Raw genomic sequence first — 16,002 nt, 5'->3', positions numbered from 1 at the left:
TGTATATATATAGATATATATTCTTTGTTTTAGGATTTAGGGAGTTATAGAATGTGGGGAGAGAGATCGATGTTTTCTTCTTAAATTCTTTAATAAAACTGTAATCTTCTTCCTTTTCTTATCCATCTTTCTATTCTATTTTTTTGGCAACCAAAAATGGGTTGTAAGCAGAAAATTTCCACCGTGTTTGGCTAATTTGATGGATTTAGAGATGTTAATATATTCCAAAGGAAGAGTAACAATAATATGGTAATGTTATGATTTTCTTTATATTTTCAAGTTTAATTTGGTAGAAATAAATCTTCTGGCTTAGTTCATTCTAGATAAGGTATAGGGAATTCTTACCAAGGTCTTAGTGATTCTTAGAAAGATCTAGATTATTAGTTACCTTGGTTTAATTATACTATTAACAAATATAAGGGTTGAATCTACAAGATTAAAATATAAGCTTTTAAGTAAATAGAATTGAAAACTAGAATTAACCATGATATTTAATTGGTTTAAGAGATCCACTTCAAAAATAAAAATCTAAGTTTTGGATGCAATATTGGTCATAAGATTCAATTTGATTTCAAATTGACTTTGATCCTAAATCTTACATTTTACAATGCTCTCTCTAAAGGTTTGACATTGGATTATGAAATTCTTCAAGACATTTTATTTTGTTCTATTTATTTTATTAAATATGTTAAGAAAATTTATCCATATTTTATTCTTATTTAGTTAAATTGGGATTTCAGTAGCTTTAACTAATAATTAATCTTTCTAATTTATAGACAATTAAACACATTAATGATGATCCCAAAGGATGACAACTTGAAATACTATAAAATCATGGTAATTGTATCTCTGGTTTGATTTTCTTGGTCAAGATTATCATGTATTTAAATTTTAGTATTTTAATTATAATAGATATTATAAAAACATGAACTAAAATTATAACATCTTTGTATCCTAGTCTCACCTAGACAACCTCTCTGAATTGAAATTTACAAACTTTCTAAAAATAAGCATCTAGGAAGATAGAATCTAAATCATGTGGAGTTTAGGCTAGCAAGTCCTTTGATAAGTCTAGATATCTTAAAAATTAACAACTAAGTCAAATCATTACTTAGACCAATTAAGCCTCAAATGGGATTGGTCTCATATTTGCCTACAACAGAGGCCCAAAATATAGCATGTTGAAATACTACCCATTTTCTCTCTCTTTGTTTTTTTTTTTTTCCTTTTTTACGGTTCCAAAAATTATGAAACTCTCAAGATGAGTCTAATAAATTATAAAAATGATTTGGAAGCCCATAACAAAATTAAATATATGGTACCACAATTTCAAGTGTCCAAAATTTTATTAACATGTAGTGTTGAACATCTTTTGACATTTACCATAATTTTCCTTATGCAAACATATTTCAAATCTAGTTGAATTGGAATCTGTGATTTTATTTTTGAATTTAATAATGTACAAAAATAACAATGGGTTAACATTCTTAGCCAAGGCATCCCAATTTGTCTATAATTTTTACATGAGAGTATCGCAGTCTAAATGTAATGAAACTTCGATGATTAGATTCACTATTGAGTCAATTATTTTATAAAACTAATAGAAGTCCTATTATCCTTCCAAAAAATCTCAAAATTTTAAGAAATGTGATTGGTTCACTCAAACTTGATTAGAATTTTCTTCTAAGGCTAACATTGTTCAAATATAACCAAGCTTAAATAGTTAGATTAATTATTGAGTCTAATTACATGTTTGATGTGTGATTTAAAATATTTTTTTGTTTTTAAAAATAGAAAATTATTTTCAAAAACTTCTAACACCGTTTGGTCATTATTCTGTGGAAATAATTTTTAAAAACAAAGTGAAATAGAGAACAATTTTTAGACAATAGGTAGGAGTTGTTTTAACCAGTTTTTAAAAACAAAAGAAAAACATTAACCATTTGATTATGTTTTTTGAAACTTGTTTTTAAAAATTGGTTTTAAATTAAAGAATAAAAACCAATTTTTAAAAACAAGTTTAAAAAAACCATGGCTAAATAGGACTAATATTTTATAAAAATAATTTGGTCTCCCAATATCCTTATAATGAATTTCAAAATTTTTAAGATCCCAAGTTGGTAAGAATACCCAAACCAGGGTATTCTCCTTCATAAGATTGTTTGTACTAAAATTACATTTAACCCCTATCATAAGACCTTAAATTATATTAATCCATCAGGGCTACAAGAATTTCCCATGACTCAAGATCAACGTTGGTTCTCAATATTATTCAGACCTCAAACTGGGAACGGGCTCAACGAGTAATGACAACACTCGATCCTTAGTTTCACCATATTCAATACCATATCCATCTCCATGCTGATACATGCACTGGGCCATCCTAGCAAGATTCGTTGCAATTCCAATAAAAGTTTCAGGGAATGGAGACTCTACAGCTCGATCTTCATTTAGCTTCTTCCATGTGTCTCCAATCAAATAACTTATGTGTTTACGGGCTTCTTCTTCAGAAGCACCAGTTTCATGCATGTAACACTGGATTGACTTGGGAACATCTCCTCTTTTCAACTCATCCTAAGACCAGCATAAAAAAACCATTATAATGTGTCCATGAACAGGAATTACAGAAATATACATTTATTAGGACTCGTAAGGAGATTGTGAGAGAGAGTAGCATACAGACCAGTGATGTTCCCAGATCATCTGAAAGCCTTGAAATCATTGATGACCAACGGATAATATTGTGATATCTCTCTAAGGATTGCAAGGCCTCCTCGGTGATTGGATTTGTGACAAAAAAATAAGCGTGGACTAGTACTACAGGACCTGATATCGAAATCCATGCATTGCTAATGTATTCTTGTAGGGTTGGTTTATATCCACTGTAGTACCACTTTGCCTCCAGTAAGTAAGATTTACATAAGTCTGACCACTGAAGGATTAATCATAATAAAATGAGTCAAGAGTACTACATGCATGTAAACAGCATATAATGGAATGAGTTCAGAGTTGCAGATAATACCACTTTTCTAAGATAGGAAATGATGTGTAAACCATGTTCCTTGAGAGCATCATAAGCCATTTCATTAGTGGAGTTGTAGAGAGCAAGGAAGCACAACTTCATGTATTCTGGAAGTGGATCCATTGCATTGATATCCCACCTAAATATGTAAAGAAGATATTTGAATTTTTAGAGCAGCTGACTAAATCAGAAGCATATGATGCATAGAGGATATGGGAAGACAGACAAACAGTAACCTGTCAACAGCATCTGTAAAAAGCTCAAGTTCATCCAATGTACCATAAACGTCGTAAACATCATCAATTATTGTTATGAATGTGGCAACCTTTGTGGACATTCTCCTACAATATCCATACTGAGGCTCGAATATCATTCCCACAGTCCATAGGAAATTCTCCATCAGCCTGTCCCTAGCAAAGTTCAACTTTTCTCCCAGGCGTGTACTACTCCACCAGCTTTATAGGAGCCAAGGGAGACAATAAAAATATTATTAAGAGTATGATATAATAAAGAGTTTTTTGGCTGGATCTCAAAACATTAAGAATGTGGATGAACTAATTACCTTGACACGTGTCTTAGATCCTCCTGGTGTGTGGCTTGTACCATATTGAAGTCCAATTTAGCAAACTCCAGCAAGATAGGATTCATGTCCTGTCTTTTCTCGTATACTTCTATGAACCACCTTGCCTCTAACCTTGGCATTCTCCAATGCAATGGAAGCTCTAAGGCATGGTTCACCTCAATGGCAAGATTTTGATCTATGTTTTGCTCAAGGCCCTTTCCAAGATGTCTGTGTGCGAAATCTCTGGCCTGCTCCAAGGTACTTTCTCCTTGCACACAAAGGTATGAAGCTTCGTACAAGCAGAGCATTCCCTTCATATCTTCACACAGGCATGCCTTAAAGCTCCCTGTTTCGTCCTTGAATCTACTAAAAACATCTGCATTAATAAGAGTGCTTTCTAGTTAAGTACCTAATTTTATTTGGGATAAAGTCATAGCTTACATATCTGCAAAAAGCATTATAAGAGCTTCCAAAAGAAAAAGGGATAAACAAATAAGAGACCAGTATTTGTATTGTTGCCTATAGTTCATTTAAATTTAAGTTCTTAGCTTATTTAAAACAAACAAAATGAAGAAGTGAATCCTACAGAGCTATACCTTGAGGCACATCATAGCCATGCTGCCTTAACAGTCTAAATTCAAGAGCTGTTGCGTATAAATCATCTTTCTTCCACTCATCTTTCTCTTTATTTCATCCTTGAAGTGATAATATAGTCCAAGCCTTTACAAAACATCAATTAGCTCCAGCTGATCCAAAGGCTTCTTCACTTTCCCAAGCATTGGCTTCACATCTCTCTTTAGCTTATCAAGTCTTCTGGTGTATGTTTCTCCCTGCATACATAACCATGTAACACCAAGTGGAACGTTAATAACTAGAATTAACCTGTTAGCAATATTCATGATATATAAACCTACCACATAATCACTTCTCAGTGACTGCACATAATCATAGTCCCAAATGGGAGGATGGTAGTTTGCAGTTCGCCGAACAATGATTTCCTCGCAAGTGCTGTTGCCAATCATGGATTGGTTTCCTGGAGGAGAAGCCTTGCAACTTCTGGATCTTCTAATAATTGGAAGTCTTGTGTGAGTGATCAGATTAGGAATTGAAGCAAGCATGGAAAGAGCCGTGGAGATGTGTTAGTAAAAGACTGCTCTACAATCTCCCGATTGGTGGGTTATTTAAGATCCAAGAAAGCACTATTTATTGGAAATGCAGATTCGTCTGAGCTCCTAATGCTAGGGAAAAATATCTCTAATGTGGGCAAATCCCATCTGGATCTGCCTTGTGGGGCTAGGTACCTCTGCGTGCCAGCTTTGGGTTCTCATGTAGAAACTCATTCTTTAACATTTTTAATATATTAATTCTAATTTGTTTTCTTCCAACCAAGTAGACTTCCAAACATCGATCCCAAATCAGGGAGTACTTCTAATATTTTTATTACCAATACTTATATCTAAAAAATTATGAAAAATAAGTAGCATTTAAATATAAACTAAACAAAAATATTTTTGTTACTCTTTTTAATAATGTATTACATAACAAAAAATAAATTTTGAATGAACACCTATAAATCTAAAAATAAAGGATGAAAACCTAATTTTTATAAAATAAGTATTTGTAAGCATTAACAAATATTTTTAACTCTTTCAAACCTAAATTTATAAATGATTTTCAAATTGTTCATTTCAAAAGATTTGAAAACACCTCAAATACTTTTCACTCTTTTGACAATATGAGACTACGACTTGGATAGAGTAAATCTACTAAATGGACTTTGAAATAAGTTTGTAACAAAAAGTTGCTTTAGTTATTTTTTGGTGTGGGTTATTGAAAATTGGAGACAATATTTTACCTATATTTAGATTTTCTTAGGCTATGTGTGGTTTTCAGAAAGTATTGAAGAAAGAAAAAAATGTAGAGAAAATAGTTTTTTTTTGTTTGGTTTCAACATGAAAATAAGGAAAAAAAAATCAAATATAATAAAAATTAACCAAAAATTTATACATTTTAAAATTATTTAATTTTTATATAGAAAAGAAAAAATAAGTGAAATGAGTTTGAAATAATATATAAAATAATTCATTGATTTTAAATTTTTATTTTTATTTTTTTATTTTCCTTAACTCTTTCTTTCTTTCTACATTTCCTCTGTATTTTCTTTCCTTCACATTTTCCCTCATATTTTCAGGAATGAAACATAGCCATAATGTCTTATGTTTGGGAAAAATGATCTACCATGAGGAACCATAAAGAGCATTTATCCCATCTCATTTTTGTTTTTGTTTTTGGGTTGAGGTATTTTACCGCGGTATTACACATGCATTATGATTTGAACATCAAACTTAGTGATCAATATTATGCACATACATCCATACTAGGTATGATTACTTTAAAAATTTTGTTATATAAACTAAAGATTAGAAGAAACTATTAGGACAAAAAATAATGTGATCTCAGAAAACATTTATATTTATTTTCATTTCTCACTACAACAAATATGGAATTTTTTTTTTCCAAATCAATTTATGACTAAAAAGATATTTTCATGATAAAAGAAATTTTACCAAAAAAATTGTTGTTGGCAACATTGTTGCTATAAGTGCTCGAGCAATTGTTTTAAGCCACAAAAAGGGTTTGGATCAAAGGGCCAAGCTTTACCACAAAATATATAATTTGTTGTAATAAGTCCGTTTTAACCATTAAATGAGTTTTGGTGATAGAAAATGTCAGTTTTCTCGGTAACATAAAGTTAGGCAATTGTTTTGAGTCACAAAAAAAAAAGGTTTGGATCAAAGGGCCAAGCTTTACCACAAAATATATAATTTGTTGTAATCAGTCCCTTTTCACCATTAAATGAGTTTTGGTGACATAAAATATTAGTTTTCCGGTAACATAAAGTTAGGCAATTGTTTTGAGTCACAAAAAATGTTTCGATCAAAGGGCCAAGCTTTGCCACAAAATATATAATTTGTTGTAATAAGTCCCTTTTCACCGTTAAATGAGTTTTGGTTACAAAAAATATCAGTTTTCCCGGTAACATAAAGTTAGGAAATTGTTTTGAGTCACACAAAAGGTTTGGATCAAAGGGCCAAGCTTTACTACAAAATATATAATTTGTTGTAATAATTAAGTCCCTTTTCACCATTAAATGAGTTTTGGTGATAGAAAATATCAGTTTTCCCGGTAACATACAGTTAGGCAATTGTTTTGAGTCGCAAAAAAAGGTTTGGATCAAAGGGCCAAGCTTTACCACAAAATATATAATTTGTTGTAATAAGTCCATTTTCACCATTAAATGAGTTTTGGTGACAGAAAATATCAGTTTTCCCGGTAACATAAAGTTAGGCAATTGTTTTGAGTCACAAAAAAAGGTTTGGATCAAAAGGCCAAACTTTACCACAAAATATATAATTTGTTGTAATAAGTCCCTTTTCACCATTAAATGAGTTTTGGTGACAAAAAACATCAATTTTTCCAATAACATAAAGTTAGGCGATTGTTTTGAGTCACAAAAAAAGGTTTGGATTAATACCACAAAATATATAATTTGTTGTAATAAGTCCCTTTTCACCATTAAATGAGTTTTGGTGACATAAAATATCAGTTTTCCTGGTAACATAAAGTTAGGCAATTGTTTTGAGTCACAAAAAAGGTTTGGATCAAAGGGCCAAGTTTTACCACAAAATACATAATTTGTTGTAATAAGTCCCTTTTCACCATTAAATGAGTTTTGGTGACAAAAAATACCTGTTTTCCCGATAACATAAAGTTAGAGAATTGTTTTAAGTCATAAAAAAAGGTTTGCATGAATACGACAAAATATATAATTTGTTGTAATAAGTCCCTTTTCACCACCATTAAATGAGTTTTGGTGACAAAAAATATTAGTTTTCCAAGTAACATAAAGTTAGGCAATATTTTTGAGTCACAAAAAGGGTTTGGATCAAAGGGCCAAGCTTTACCACAAAATATATAATTTGTTGTAATAAGTCCCTTTTCATCATTAAATGAGTTTTGGTGACAAAAAATATCAGTTTTCCCGGTAACATAAAGTTAGGCAATTGTTTTGAGTCACAAAAAAAGGTTTGGATCAAAGGGCCAAGCTTTACCACAAAATATATAATTTGTTGTAATAAGTCCCTTTTCATCATTAAATGAGTTTTGGTGACAAAAAATATCAATTTTCCCGGTAACATAAAGTTAGGCAATTGTTTTGAGTCACAAAAAAGGTTTCGATCAAAGGGCCAAGCTTTGCCACAAAATATATAATTTGTTGTAATAAGTCCCTTTTCATCGTTAAATGAGTTTTGGTTACAAAAAATATCAGTTTTCCCGGTAACATAAAGTTAGGCGATTGTTTTGAGTCACAAAAAAAGGTTTGGATTAATACCACAAAATATATAATTTGTTGTAATAAGTCCCTTTTCACCATTAAATGAGTTTTGGTGACATAAAATATCAGTTTTCCTGGTAACATAAAGTTAGGCAATTGTTTTGAGTCACAAAAAAGGTTTGGATCAAAGGGCCAAGTTTTACCACAAAATACATAATTTGTTGTAATAAGTCCCTTTTCACCATTAAATGAGTTTTGGTGACAAAAAATACCTGTTTTCCCGATAACATAAAGTTAGAGAATTGTTTTAAGTCATAAAAAAAGGTTTGCATGAATACGACAAAATATATAATTTGTTGTAATAAGTCCCTTTTCACCATTAAATGAGTTTTGGTGACAAAAAATATTAGTTTTCCAAGTAACATAAAGTTAGGCAATATTTTTGAGTCACAAAAAGGGTTTGGATCAAAGGGCCAAGCTTTACCACAAAATATATAATTTGTTGTAATAAGTCCCTTTTCATCATTAAATGAGTTTTGGTGACAAAAAATATCAGTTTTCCCGGTAACATAAAGTTAGGCAATTGTTTTGAGTCACAAAAAAAGGTTTGGATCAAAGGGCTAAGCTTTACCACAAAATATATAATTTGTTGTAATAAGTCCCTTTTCATCATTAAATGAGTTTTGGTGACAAAAAATATCAGTTTTCCCGGTAACATAAAGTTAGGCAATTGTTTTGAGTCACAAAAAAGGTTTCGATCAAAGGGCCAAGCTTTGCCACAAAATATATAATTTGTTGTAATAAGTCCCTTTTCATCGTTAAATGTGTTTTGGTTACAAAAAATATCAGTTTTCCCGTTTACATAAAGTTAGGAAATTGTTTTGAGTCACACAAAAGGTTTGGATCAAAAGGCCAAGCTTTACCACAAAATATATAATTTGTTGTAATAATTAAGTCCCTCTTCACCATTAAATGAGTTTTGGTGACAGAAAATATCAGTTTTCCCGGTAACATACAATTAGGTAATTGTTTTGAGTCACAAAAAAAGGTTTGGATCAAAGGGCCAAGCTTTACCACAAAATATATAATTTGTTGTAATAAGTCCCTTTTCATCATTAAATGAGTTTTGGTGACAAAAAATATCAGTTTTCCCGGTAACATAAAGTTAGGCAATTGTTTTGAGTCACAAAAAAGGTTTCGATCAAAGGGCCAAGCTTACCACAAAATATATAATTTATTGTAATAAGTCCCTTTTCACCACTAAATGAGTTTTGGTAAGAGAAAAATATTAATTTTCCCGGTAACATAAAGTTTGTATAAGTCCCTTTTTACTATTAAACGAGTTTTGGTTTTTTCCATGAAAGAAGTTTGTATAAATCCCTTTTTACTATTAAATGAGTATTGGTTTTTTCCATGAATGAAAAAGGACAAAATATCTCTTTTCCGTGTGATAAGAAAGTTAGTGGTGAAACCTATTTTAGCTAAAAGAATTTCCACAAGTTAAAAAAGAAAAAACAAAACATAAGAGACAAGAAGCAAATGGTGTCAATTTAAGTTACTTTTCCACCACAAAAAAAATATATGTGATGTAAGGTAAATTTTAACCATGAAAAATAAAAGACAAAGAAGTATCAGTGTGTGTTAACACATAAGGTAAATAAGTTGGATGAAAAAAAATTCAAAATCAATAAGTTATCTTTATAATTTAATTTGTAGCTTATCATATTATAAAGGGACATGACATTTATGCATACATACAAATCTTTCTTTTGAAAGATGCCATTCAAAATTGTTCAATGGCTATGGATCTATGTAATAACATTGTTTGAGCCCACAAACTCATTCATCATTTGCTACCTTGACTTGTGTCAACTTTGACTATATATTCCTCCTTCCAATTCGAGGCTTGTCAAAGAACAAACACTTTCAAATTACTTGTGACAAGGACTAAAAAATCCAAGACTTTGACCTATAAGTACAAGAGAAGAGAATTAAATGATGACAAACGAGATAAAACTATTATTAAATTACATTTCTTTGTGACAACACATTATTTTAATATTTATTTGTATAACCTTGAGGTTATTTGACATTAGTTTTAGCTTATCAAAATTTAAGTTCATTAAAATGTTATAAGACATTATTTTACTACTTAAAAATTTTTGGTATAGTTGTATAGTTGTTATGAAATATGAAAATTTATCGTATTATGAGAACTTATGGATAGTCATCCATATTTATATAAATCTTTTCTTAACTATTTATAAAAGGGAAGACCAACTAATGAAATGAAATAGTAGTCTCTGTAACCATTACAAATTTTCTTCTTCTTATGATTCATTTATTTTGAAACACATTATTAACGTGAGGCTAAAGTGATAGTTTCAAATATCATTTATTTTTTTAACTCCTACATGAAACATTATTTATTTATTTTTAGGGACTCTGTACATCAAACTTCACAAGAAGGTACATCATTATATATCTAATTTCTATTATAATTGTTAATCCTTTTATGTTGTTAGAAGATTAGTCAAATTTTAATTATTCATAACTTGAATCTATGTAAAAAAAAAAAATACAAATAATACATTATTAAAACTCATATATCCCAAAGCTATATAAAATATATTGTATTATAAATTAAAATTATGCATAGTTAGAAGCTATATAATTATTAATCATAACAACACATTATGGAAACAAAAATATGAACATTTTTCATACTAGCCAAAGACTATAACTAATTGTTGTTTCTAATTTAGAAGTATTAGATATGTTCATTAGTGTATTATGTTTGAGATTTAAATTTTTTTATTTTTACTTTTTTTAAAATTTGATTATCAATGTTAAAAATGCAAAGTTTGAATGACAACTAAAAAAAATTTAACTGACAAGAAACCAAAACATTACTGAAGATATAATCAAGCTCATCTTGAAACCAAAACTCAACAATAAAAAAATAAAATAAAACAAAAAGTGTATTTGTCCAAATTTGCTACATTATCATCTTATTAAAGGAATTTAACTCAAATTAATCTTTTACGATATACAACTTTTTTGCTTAAGGATAAGATATTACATCCTAGATAAGATTTGTACGTCTTTATCATTTGCAAATAATTCAATTGAATATGATAAAAAGTTTATTTAGAACTTATTGATTTTAAATTTCTTTATTAATATAAGGAGAGGAGGAGTCTCCTTAAACAATATCGATATCAATATATCATGAAATAATTATTTTTTTAAATCATTGTCAACTTTAATTATATTATAACTCTTCTTCACTCATCCATCAATATTAATGATAGAGCAATAAATAACCAAAAAAAAAAAACTTTTCTAGTATAATCTTGTCAATGTTTCAAAAAGGAGGAACATTAATTACCAAAATGCATCATGAAATGCATTGATCTTCTCCAAACTCAACGAAGTCTTCCTTTGTCTCTCCCTCCTCCGGTTCTCCCTCTCTATATCGAAAAAAAAAAAACAAAAATGAGAATATCTCCACCCCCAAAAAAGTCTCCTGAAGGCCTTTTCCGAGAAGGTGCCCTATTTCTCTCCTCTAACTACCCCTGTAGAGAATATCCTTTACCTATAGAAAAGCACCTCCCCTCACAGGTCACCCTGACTATTCTTTCTTGATAGCTCACCTAAAAAAATGGCTCCAAAGCTCTCCCACTAACTGTCTCTAAGAAGTCCCTAGAAGGCTTTCTCCAAAATGTTGAAAAGAACGGCCACACTGAGGAGCTCCCCCACCAGCTGGCTATAAGAAGTCTCTAGAAGGCTTTCTCCAAAATGCTGAAAAAAAGGGCTCATCCTAAGGCAGTTGCTTAGCCTCTTTAAAAATGCTAAAACCTTAGAGGTCCTCTTAAAGCTAAAAATTAAACCAAAAAAACCAAGCCTAACGGATCTCTAAAAAATCACACTAGGACCCAAATTACCCCTAAATAACCTCCTAAATGTGGATCAAAAATCAACAATGAGCTGAGCAAATATTGACCAATAAGGAACGATGAATGATCAAGCAAGAGGGATCCTAGATGTGTACTAAAAATGAACATAGAGTGAGAAGAAAATAAAAATGAGAAAATATGTGTTAGGGGACAAAATGGAGGTGTTGACGCTCTCTCTGTTGGTGCTCCCTCTCTCTATTAGCTTTCTATGTGTCGTGTTCCCATTGGTTTAATGTATAACGCTTTCTATATATATATTGTTATAATGCTTTCTATGTGTCGTGTTCCCATTGGTTTAATGTATAACTGAAAAATATTCTCCAAGATTTGGGATGAGGCTGTATTCACATTAACACAACCATTTTTGAGCTCTTTTCTGCATGGATGGTTCATGTAGTTGGATGCCGGTTATTGTCTTCATTGTGGTTACTTGAGTGCCCACTTCATTTGCCCCATTTTCTTGTTTAAAAGAAGCCATTAAGAGATCTTTTGAGGGGGATAAAAACAAAAAAATTAATTAAGAGACTTTGCCCCCTACTACAAAAAACTTGTTTAAATTCATATTGTTTAGAATACGAGTTTGCCTTTTGTGTTTCAACTTTTTGCATACATGTTAGGTTTACTTTGTTTTGAATGAATATTTCATGTTTACAAGACTCGTTATTCTTGATGGTTGTCGTAATTTATGATTGTTTGGTTTCTAGCATGCATTTTGTTCTGATGATACTTTGCTTTGATGGGTATGTTATCTAGCCAAATGTTTATTCATGACATCACTTAGCATGATGACATTTAGTTTGAATGATCCTTAGTATGATGGAGTTTTAACTGTAATGATGTTTGTTGTCATTGAGACAAAACGTTATCATTGAGATGAAACTTTTGTCATTGAGTCAAATGTTGTCATTTAGACACATTAAGGCATTTTGCCAATGTTATTTAGATGAATCAGGTTTTTTTTTTTTTTTTGTGCTAATATTATTAAGATTAGCTATGGAATTTCAGTTGATGTCATTTAGGTGACTCATGACATTTATCTAATGTCATTAAGACGAATTTGGGAATTTCGGCTGATGTCGTTTAGATGACTCAAGGCATTTAGCTAATGTCATTAAGACGAACAAGGGAATTTTAGCCGATATCAATTAGACGACTCAAAGCTTTTAGGATATTGAATTTGAAATTTAAAACATAAACATCTAGATTGAAGTCAAAGAAAAACAAGTAAACTATAGTCCCCATTGCAATTTAAAATAAAACAAGTCAAAAATAACAAGGCTTCTTCCCATGGGATAAGAACAAAGTAACCTAACCAATTGCCATTGTAATGGAAAAAATTAGAGTTAAAACTATTCTTGTGAAAATAGTGCTTCCATTGTAATGCTAAGTGGATTATAATCATCATAGATAACTCTACAACATTATTTCAAAAATCGGATCTGACTAGTCAATTCAATGGGTTGAATCATGGGATGATTCTTTAATAATGTTCTAGAAACCGAATTGGATCCGTTGGTAGTTTATGGCTACAGTAGAGTGGCCACTATGCATTCAATTCTATGCAAACAACACAGTGCCAAAATACCCTTGAATCATTTTAAAATTAGAGTTCTCTCACCTCTTCATTCACATTATAACACAGGATATCTGAATCAGAAACACGTCCTTCAGATGACAGGGTGCTTCAGACTTCATGAGTGGAAAAAGAACACCTCTATTGACAAAAAAATGCATTAATTTCTAAGATATTGCTACAACATGATGGTTCATAACCTATTGGCATTCTATATGCTGATATTATCATAAAGCTATTTAGGATAAGGGTAACACTAGCATAAATTATCATTGGTATCCTCCAAGAAATTGTTTTGTTATCAATTTTCTTCTACATGCATGACAAAAATATCAATCAACAATGTAAAAAATAAGAGCAAATACTTTAAAGCCGCCAATATATTTTTCTATAAAAGATGAAGGAGAACATGAAAGAAAGCAGTAAGTTGCATTTGCTAAGAACTGAATTCCCCAACTTATTATCGATTCCAACAATTAAAGTGTTTATGAGCACCTACATAAACAGTACTATTCATATTTGACGTGCCAACAATTGAAGTGTTTGTGCCAAAGTGAAGAAACTTAAAACTCTTTGATACCATAAATAAACTGATGAGGATGAGGAATTCTAGTAAATTTGGATCATCTTTTCTATTATGGTATTGTGTTTTATATAGGAGTCTATACCACATATGATTTGAGAAATGGTGCAGTTTTTGGAAGGTAGTTACATTTAGCAGGGGATATACGTGACTTAGTCCTTAGAGTTCATTTTTAGTTCAAATTTTTGTATTTGTAAACCACATGAACAGAGAGTTGAAAATAATAAATTGAAGATTTCATGAGCTTTTAAAACCAGGAAGTAATGGAGAAAAGAACAGAGAGAATGGAGAAATTGTTACATATAAATTTTGAGTAAAACAATGGAAGAGTGGTGAATGCTTATTTTATAAGGAAAAATAAAACCAAGTTATCGAATTCAAGGGAAACAAATTGGAATGTTGTTCAAATTATGAATTGTTGTGTGTTGTCAACAACCCCACTTCCAACCATCTTTCCAAAAGTAACATAGGAAGTGAATATCATTGCAAAAAGCCCTAGATGTCCAACCATATGTTAGTATTTTTATGCTTTTCAATACTTGACATTAATTGACTTACCACCATGTGTGCAAAATCTTAGTTTAATTAAAAAAAAAAAATTAAAAACAATCGTTAAATCTTTGTTGCAGAAAAAAAAACCCAAATAACGAGATGTGATAGCGGAAATTAATAAGAATTCAATCAATAGTGCAGTAAAAGAAAATAGACATAATCATTTACGTGGTTTGATAAAATTGATTTACATCTAAAGGGGAAGAGGACTTGGATGATGTACTATCACTGAAAAATTACACCCTAAAAACTCTTATATGAATCAAGCTTTTATGCACACACCTCACCATACATCATAAACAGAGATCTCCCTAAGAAGAAAACAATTCTAACCTTGTCTCTTTTTAACCACTAGAGAAAAAAATGCTATAACTCTTGGTAAATGTGCATGTTGGTAACGACCCATTCAGTTTTTTTATTTTTTATTTTATTATTTTTTAAACGTGAGTCACACAACAATTCTCCACCTTGACTCAAGTTTAGGGCATCCATAAACTTTCAAGTCCCTTCCACAAGCTTCCTTTACTCTTGCACTACTCCAATAACAGAGCTTGAATTTGTTTGAAGGAAGAACTTTTGTTAACATATCAACTACACTGCTCTTAGTACAAATCTTCTTCATCACAACAAATCCTTGAGCAAATATGTCCTGAATAAAGTGCATTTGAACATCAATATGTTTATCTCCATCCCTAGAATCTTTTTAGCCGATCCTAGATCCTTCATCTATTTTGAATTCAAGAGTAATTTCAACCTATTGATTTCCTCTATGTCCTTACATATCAACAACATATCATCAATATACAACACCAAATAGTTGTAATTCCCATTTTTCAACTGTTGATAGTATACACAACTATCATATTGACTTTTACTGAACTTGTTCTCAACCATTAAACTATCAAAACACTTGTACCATTGTCTAGGTGTTTGTTTCAAGTCATATAACGACTTCTTAAGCAAACACACATGCGGTTGTTCCATTAGTATATTTTCATCAATGTTTCCATGTGAAAATGTCATTTGTACATCCATTTGTTCCAACTCATAATCACCCACAGCTGTCATTGCTAGCAACATTCTGATTGAAGTGTGCCATACCACTGGGGAGAAAATTTCTTAGTAGTCAATACCTTCCCTTTGTCAATACCCTTTTTCTACTAAACATGCTTTAAATCACTTAAGTTCTACCCCAAGAATACCAACTTTCTTCTTGTATATCCATTTGCAACCCATGACTTTTGTGCCCTCTGGTTTTCTGACCAATTCCTAAGTTCTATTTTTATGAAGTGAATTCATCTCCTCAACCATTGCTTCATACCATTGACTTGACTCCTTCCTTTTCATTGTTTGTGAGTAACTAATGAGATCTTCATTCATTATCATCTCTGTTGTTTGCAATGCATAAGCAACAA

General features: G+C 30.8%; 1 pseudogene; it reads right to left on the bottom strand.

The window, feature by feature from the left end:
• Positions 1 to 2,226: 2,226 nt before the first annotated feature.
• Positions 2,227 to 4,706, bottom strand: LOC100254181 ((-)-alpha-terpineol synthase-like; annotated as a pseudogene).
• Positions 4,707 to 16,002: the final 11,296 nt, after the last annotated feature.

The sequence above is a fragment of the Vitis vinifera genome, chromosome 13 (assembly GCF_030704535.1).
Source record: "Vitis vinifera cultivar Pinot Noir 40024 chromosome 13, ASM3070453v1".
Taxonomy (NCBI): Eukaryota; Viridiplantae; Streptophyta; class Magnoliopsida; order Vitales; family Vitaceae; genus Vitis; species Vitis vinifera.
Note: the sequence above shows the minus strand (reverse complement) of the source record. Positions and strands in the feature narration are given on the sequence as shown.